The following is a 7,928-nucleotide window of genomic DNA, read 5'->3' as shown; positions in this document are numbered from 1 at the left end:
CTCCCAGTTTCGTGCATGTTTGGAAGGACATTGCCAGTCTCGTATAATCTTTGAGCTGCTCGAAGTATGACGGGAGCCGACGGATGTCTTCTCGATTTGGATACAATTCGGCGTACCGTCTTGCAGCTACGTAATACTGTCCGTGACACTCGCCAAGTGCCATCAGCATGTCGTAATATTCTTCGTTTGTGTATCGTACTGCCATATCGTCCTCTTAACGCTTCTAATAATCGAGGGATTATTGATTCCAGTGTCGATCGCTCTATCCTATTTATACGATCTTCGCGGGGGTCGATATCCCCTCCCCGCGACCCGCGACGAATAGCGAGTTTCGCGGGTCGCGCGATGCGCGTCGCGTGGGCGTCGCGTGGACCCACGCGACTCGCGAAACTCGCTATTCGTCGCGGGTCGCGGGGAGGGGATATCGACCCCCGCGAAGATCGTATAAATAGGATAGAGCGATCGACACTGGAATCAATAATCCCTCGATTATTAGAAGCGTTAAGAGGACGATATGGCAGTACGATACACAAACGAAGAATATTACGACATGCTGATGGCACTTGGCGAGTGTCACGGACAGTATTACGTAGCTGCAAGACGGTACGCCGAATTGTATCCAAATCGAGAAAGACATCCGTCGGCTCCCGTCATACTTCGAGCAGCTCAAAGATTATACGAGGACTGGCAATGTCCTTCCAAACATGCACGAAACTGGGAGAGATCGCGAGGCGAGAAATTTGCGGCACATGGTACAAGTTGTACGTGCTTTCGAGCATAATCCTGAAACGAGTATTCGGGTGGTTGCTCGAGAACTCAATTTATCCTATGGAACCGTGCAAGAGTACTCAAAGAAGAAAGTTGCACGCATTTCACTACACACGCGTGCAACATTTGGAAGCAGGAGATCATCGTGCAAGAAGAACGTTCTGCGAAGACTTTCTGAGAAAGTAGATCGAGATCCCAGATTCTCTTCTCGTGTGATATTCAGCGATGAATCATTATTCACACGAGAAGGACATTTTAATTCGCATAATATGCATTTTTGGAGCGATGAAAATCCCGCAGTTACGCGACCCAGAAGCTTCCAACTCGCTGGAAGATAAATCTGTGGGCTGGAATAATGGGAACTCAAATACTTGGTCCGATTGTTCTTCCGGATATTTTAACTGGCCAAACATACGTGGAACTTTTAAGAGATAATCTACCAGATTTCTTAGAAGAAGTTCCATTATTGGAGAGAAACAAGATTGTGTTTCAACAAGACGGTGCTGGGCCACACAACGCCAGAATTGTTACCAATTACTTGAACGAGCACTTTCCTGGACGCTGGATGGGTCGGTACGGTCCGATACGTTGGCCCGCAAGATCTCCGATCTCAATCCTTTAGATTTCTTTTTATGGGGATATTGTAAGAAAAAGTTTATAAAACGCTTCCCCAGGATGTCGATGATTTAGATACAAGATTGCGACATGCTATTTGGGCCATCGACGAAGAAATGATGGAGAACGTCGAAGAAATTTATAAAACGCATGAGAGCTTGCGTTAGAATGGATGGTGGTCATTTTGAGCACCTGTTATAAAATTTTTTCAATTTCAAACCAATCCGCTCTTCTCAGAGCGACCAAAGATAAATTCGCTCTTTTCAGAGCGACCAACACATTTCTACGTGGAACATCTTGTGTTCGCAGTAATACTACACGTTTTCGTAAGTACCGCGGAGGTTTCAGCTAATCACAAGACATGTGTCTCGTGCCAATCACGCGTGATGGAGACGCAATCGAACGCAGTGTGAATCCTCCATAATGTCACATGTTTACGTTCGGCAGCGCTAGTACCAACATAACCTGTTGACTGTTTGTTGTCGTCGTCGAGAAGTGCTCCGCATCGAGCATCGTGTTAACGTGCGCTGTGCAGTCAAGTATTTAACGCGTTTCTTTCTTAAAGTGATTTTTCTTAAAGTGATCTTTCTTAAAGTAATAATTAATTAATCGGTAGTAATTAATTGCATTAACCGTAATTGTTTATGATCGAGTGCGCGAGTAAATTCGTAAAAGTGTTGATTACGTGACAATTAATAAAAAAAGGATAACTTCTACTTATTACTGTGATGTAATCAAGTAGAAGTTTTCCTTTTACTGTGATGTGATTGTGCGTAATGTGTTTCTTTCTTCGAGTAATTCTCAGTCATCGAACGATTATTTGGTATAATTAACAGTGATAAACCGGTATTTTGTTTATTAATCTTATCGGTCAAGTGCGTGAGTCAATCCGTGAACGTGTCGATACGTGATACAATTTCCAAGAATAAACTTCTAATACGCGAGAAGTTTTTTCTTTGACAATTGTATCACGTATCGACACGTTCACGGATTTACTCACGCACTTGACCGATAAGATTAATAAGCAAATCTACCGGTTTATCGCTGTTAATTATTACCGATTAATCGTTCGATGACTGAGAATACTCGGCGTGTCATGGGAACGTCTCATTGACATCAACGGTCATGAAGCAATATTCATCAGCAGTATGAAGACATCGAATCTCTGCAAGGTAAGAATGAATGAGTGAGTAATTGTGTGGTGTGTGAGTGTGTGTGTGTGTGTGTGTGTGTGTGTGTACCGTATCGTGTGTACATCCATCGCGTGTAGCAAGCACCGATCACTGATCGCAGCGAGCACCCCACATAATCACCCGCGTCGGACGGTGAGTCGCGCCGCCCCTGCCTACCTTCCGTACTCGTTCCGTAATTCGCTGAATATTTCTCGTAATAACTCAAAAACTAAGCTTCGGATAAAGTTTTGGTAAAGGAAAAATCGTCTCAAATTAAGTCAGGAATACGACATTTTAAGGACAAACGATAGTTTCGGATCACCCTGTATATGTAATATAATTTATATAAATTTATATAATTATATATAAATATATATATAAATAATATATTAGAACCGCATACTTGGTTAATGTATAATTTAAAACACAATATTTTCAGTTTTCTTTCTTTGGATTCAGGAAACATTTAGTTTCTTTTCATCTCATAAGTCGAATCGATATCGAACCGATATCGAATCGTTGATAATGGACAAACATGAAAAACATTGAAATCTTGAAAGAAAATATTATATTATATTGCTACATGCTACCAAAACAGATTGTTTGCAAAGTTATCATAACATCGAAATAACCTCGAAATATTTGAAACTATCGATGTTCAACAACCTGCAGAACCGCATCGATGAGATCTGATAGGATCGATATCGAATCGACGTCGATCCGATGTATTGTTTCTCACTGGGTGGCGATCCAAGATGGCCGACTTATGACTAAAATTTGTATCGATTGCCTCTAAGAACCACCGGATCTCGTTGCAAAAGGATTTATGGAGGTTTCTAAATATTGGGATTTTCACTAGTGACGTAGCCGTGACGTCACAAGGCCAAGATGGCTGGCCTATTCCTGAAAATTTTACGCAAACATATGATCTGAGGTGGTTATTTCGTGCCTTTTAAACGCGTGTGATAAAAATATGTACTTAAATATAAAAGAAATATGTGCATTTGCACAGTGCACCCCTTCCTCAAGGAATTTCATGGAAGGAGAAAATTTTGTTGTGCTTTGGACATTTATTAACATGCGGGATAACCTCTCAAGATGATGACAAATGGCATTTAACTGCATATTGCCTTCAAATGTCAGATGTTAAAGGTGCACCTCACGAAATAAACATAGTGATATTAAAACCAGGGAAAATATTGTTGCGCCTGTGCTGGACGCCCGTTTGTGGGCTGAATTTGGCTCCGGAGAAGCTTCAAGCCGAAGCACGTCCCTTGACAACGGGACTCTTTGATTTATGGATTTATTGATTTAACGGAACAGCTGACGGATTTTGTCTTGAGCTGCTGGACCGATCGGACGTGTGTCCGCGCTTTCCTGTATCGCGACGTTAATAAATATTGAGATTGTTTTCCTTTACATCCGCAGTGTGTCTCCTTTATTTCCGCGAGCGTCGGGAGTGCGAGCGCGAGAGTGTGAGTGTGTGATAGAGCGACGCGCGGAGCGCAACAATATCATCCGCAAAATGTAGTTGCAAAGCAGGGATGAGTGCAAAATGCAAACACACGGTTGCAGTTTTGCTATATTGTAATCGGTAAGTACATATAAAAGTTATTAATGTATGTTAACAATAACACATGTGAGAAAAGTTGATTTCTTCTCACAAATATTGAAACACTTATAATCTTCCAGAGGTGCAGATTTATACCCATCTACAGCCGCGCTGTGTTGTACGTTCCAGATGCATTTTTTATCGATGCAGGAAATATTCTCAAATTTATCGACATCATGTCTAAAAGTTTACATTGATTAGAAACAGCATACTACTACATGTGTTATTGTTAACATACATTAATAACTTTTATATGTACTTATCGATTACAATATAGCAAAACTGCAACCGTGTGTTTGCATTTTTCACTCATCCCTGCTTTGCAACTACATTTTGCGGATGATATTTTCCCTGGTTTCAATATCATTATGTTTATTTCGTGAGGTGCACCTTTAACATCTGACATTTGAGGCAATATGCAGTTAAATGCCATTTGTCATCATCTTGAGAGGTTATCCCGCATGTTAATAAAGTCCAAAGCACAACAAAATTTTCTCCTTCCATAAAATTCCTTGAGGAAGGGGTGCACTGTGCAAATGCACATATTTCTTTTATATTTAGTACATATTTTTATTACACGCGTTTAAAAGGCACAATAAACCACCTCAGATCATATGTTTGCGTACAATTTTCAGGAATAGGCCAGCCATCTTGGCCTTGTGACGTCACGGCTACGTCACGAGTGAAAATCCCAATATTAGAAACCTCCATAAATCCTTTTGCAACGAGATCCGGTGTTCTTAGAGGCAATCGATACAAATTTTAGTCATAAGTCGGCCATCTTGGATCGCCATTACGTGAATTGCAACCTATTACACCAGATTTGAGATAAGTGACCTTAAAAATTCGTGTCGATCCATTTTCAAACAAATCTGGTGTTTTTTAAGGCTTTTACATCAAATTTTGACGAAAAGTCGGCCATCTTGGATCCGCCATTTTGTGATTTGGAACCTATCACACCAGATTTGAGAGAAGTGACGTTCAAAATCCCTGTCGATAAATTTTCAAACAAATCTGGTGTTTTTAAAGGCATTGACATCAAATTTGACGAAAAGTCGGCCATCTTGGACCCGGCATCTTGATTTTTGCAAATGTGCATACGGCTTTTAAAAGTTTTCAGTTCGAGCTTCAAAATAAGCCCTTATACGAATTTATTTGTCGCTGAACATTTTGCCGGCAGCACTGAGCCGGTTGATTGATCAAAAATTTTGAGTTTATGGCCGCCATATTGACGTCGCCATCTTGATTTTTGCTAAGGCGCATATGGCTTTTTGTAGCTCTTTGTTCAAGCTTTAAATTGAGACCTCATACGTATTTTTTCGTCGCTTTAAATTTTGGCCGCAGCACTGATCCGGTTGACGTGGAACGTCCCATATATACATATACAGGCATTATACTAATTATAATTGTATTCAGCAGAAAGCTGCTTTGCAACTGCAGTTGTAAAATTCGTGAATTTGATTGATGTATTACTCTTAGTTTCGGCCAAAATTAAAAGCATACACCAATCACATTCACAAATTTTACAACAATTGCAAAGTAGTTTTCTCTGCTAAACACAGCTTTTTATTACTTGCGTTATATGTATGAGCCGCCATTTGCTGCGCGTGCGCAAACAACCCGCCAACCGAGCAACGACTTGAATATTTCGTTGAGCACCGACGCGACGGCGCCAAACAGCAGTGCTGCAATTGGATATAAGTCCGTGATCGGAACTTCGGAAGGCTGTTATAGACTAAAATAAGGTAGAGAATAACGTAAGTCGCGAAAGGCTATATATTTACAGTCTTTTACGTCTTACGTTTTTCTATGTATGCTTTACTTTGATGTCCACGCTACGACAGACGTCTCGTTCTTTGTCATCAGCCGAACGCTGCCCTTGCGGCAACCCAACACAAAATATTAACCATGTAATATTTAATTGCGGATTGTACTGTAGTAAGCCTCTTATTTAGTCAAATACATTGAGGAAACTTTGCCTCAATCTCCAAAGATATTCTCCCATTTTAAATAATCCCCCCTCATTAATTCATCCGTCTTCTCCTTGCAATTTGCAAGTCTATGGATCTCCCCCTTTAGAAAGAGCCGAAGAGTTTAATCGGAGGATCATGTTAATCGGAGACGGTGAATCGGCCCATATCTGCAGTGAGGAAATAATAATCAATATCGAGTCGAAATCGATTTATTCTGAGTCGAAAAGTCATCGAAAGTGGTGCCATAAATCAATCGAAATCGATGAATATTTCAATTACTTTTCGATATACGTTTTCGACGTCATTAGACGTCGATTCGATGGGTCATCTCTCGCTCGCTGGGATATTGGGCTCAATACAGGCCCTGGATCCAAAATCCAATAAGATCGTCTATTGGCCCCTTTCGAACCTTTCAACTTTTATCTGAAACACTTTTCCAATAAACCAATACTTTCTGAGATAATTGGTGGAAATAATTGGCACACGAAATAAAACCTTATTATATAATATATATATATATAAACTTTGCATAGTGTGTGGTGATGTTCTCTTTGCGGGTATGTATTATCGGCGGAAGCAAATTGAGAACATTTAAATATGGGGTTTATTCTTTTTGGGTGTTACTTTCATTTGAGGGTTCATATTTTTAGGGTTTATACCGTCATTTTTAAGGATTAACCATTAATTGAAGGTTAACTATCACTTGAAGGTTAACCATCATCCAAAGAAAGACCCTTAAAGTTTGGGTGTGATTTCGGACCGCCAATTGAAGATTAACCTTCAAATGATGGTTAACCTTCAACCTTTAAGGGTTTTTCTATGGTGTTTTTTTTAACGGTTAACACCAGAAAGTGAGTGTATTTTTCCTTAAGGGCATAGTTTCATAACCGTAAAGAACCATTAAGAAACGTTTGAACAAAAATGTTTTGACGTAGAACTACGTCTTTATCGACAGTAAGGAGGGGGTATAAGGGGGGTATAAGGGAGGGGGTATAAGGGGGGGGTATATAAGGGGGTAGGGGGTATAAGGGGGGTATAAAGGGGGGGTAAATCTAGGCACAGCCTGCAACGAATGCAACGAAAATATGTCACACTTTGAACGTTTGTATCTTCGAAACTAATAATCGTAGAATAATCAATAACATCTCATTTTAAAGCTTAAGAAGTCCCATTTATGATAAAACAAGTCGGAACCTTCCACTTCTTACCTCTTCGATGCAGTAGCGTTAGAAAGTTTAGCTAAATTTCTTGTGCTATTTTCGAATGCAACGAAAATATGTCACACTTTGAACGTTTGTATCTTCGAAACTAATAATCGTAGAGTAATCATTGACATCTCATTTTAAAGCTTAAGAAGTCCCATTTATGATAAATCCAGCCTGAACTCTCTATTTCTTTCCGTTTAGATATAGTAGCGTTAGAAAGTTTAGCTAAATTTCTCGTAGATGCAACGAAAACATGTCACACTTTGAACGTTTATATCTTCGAAACTAATAATCGTAGACTAATAAATGACATCTCATTTTAAAGCTTAAGAAGTCCCATTTATGATAAACAAGACCGAACTCTCTATTTATAACGATTTTCTTGAATGGAATTATTATAAGAACCTGACGTCCTGTCTGTATGTCTGTCTGTCTGTCTGACCGTTAACTATTCATTCATTAATAGACCGAATTTTAAAGAATTATGTATGAAACAGGGTAGAATTTTCCGGAATGACGGTGGTGGGGTTACTTTTTCGATACCGATTTTTTTTAAACCGGTGTGCAGTTTTTTGTTACTAGT

Source organism: Temnothorax nylanderi, unplaced genomic scaffold (genome assembly GCF_030848795.1).
Source record: "Temnothorax nylanderi isolate EJ_2023f unplaced genomic scaffold, tnyl_v1.0 TNYL_tig0903_pilon, whole genome shotgun sequence".
Classification (NCBI taxonomy): domain Eukaryota; kingdom Metazoa; phylum Arthropoda; class Insecta; order Hymenoptera; family Formicidae; genus Temnothorax; species Temnothorax nylanderi.
This window is presented reverse-complemented; position numbering follows the sequence as displayed.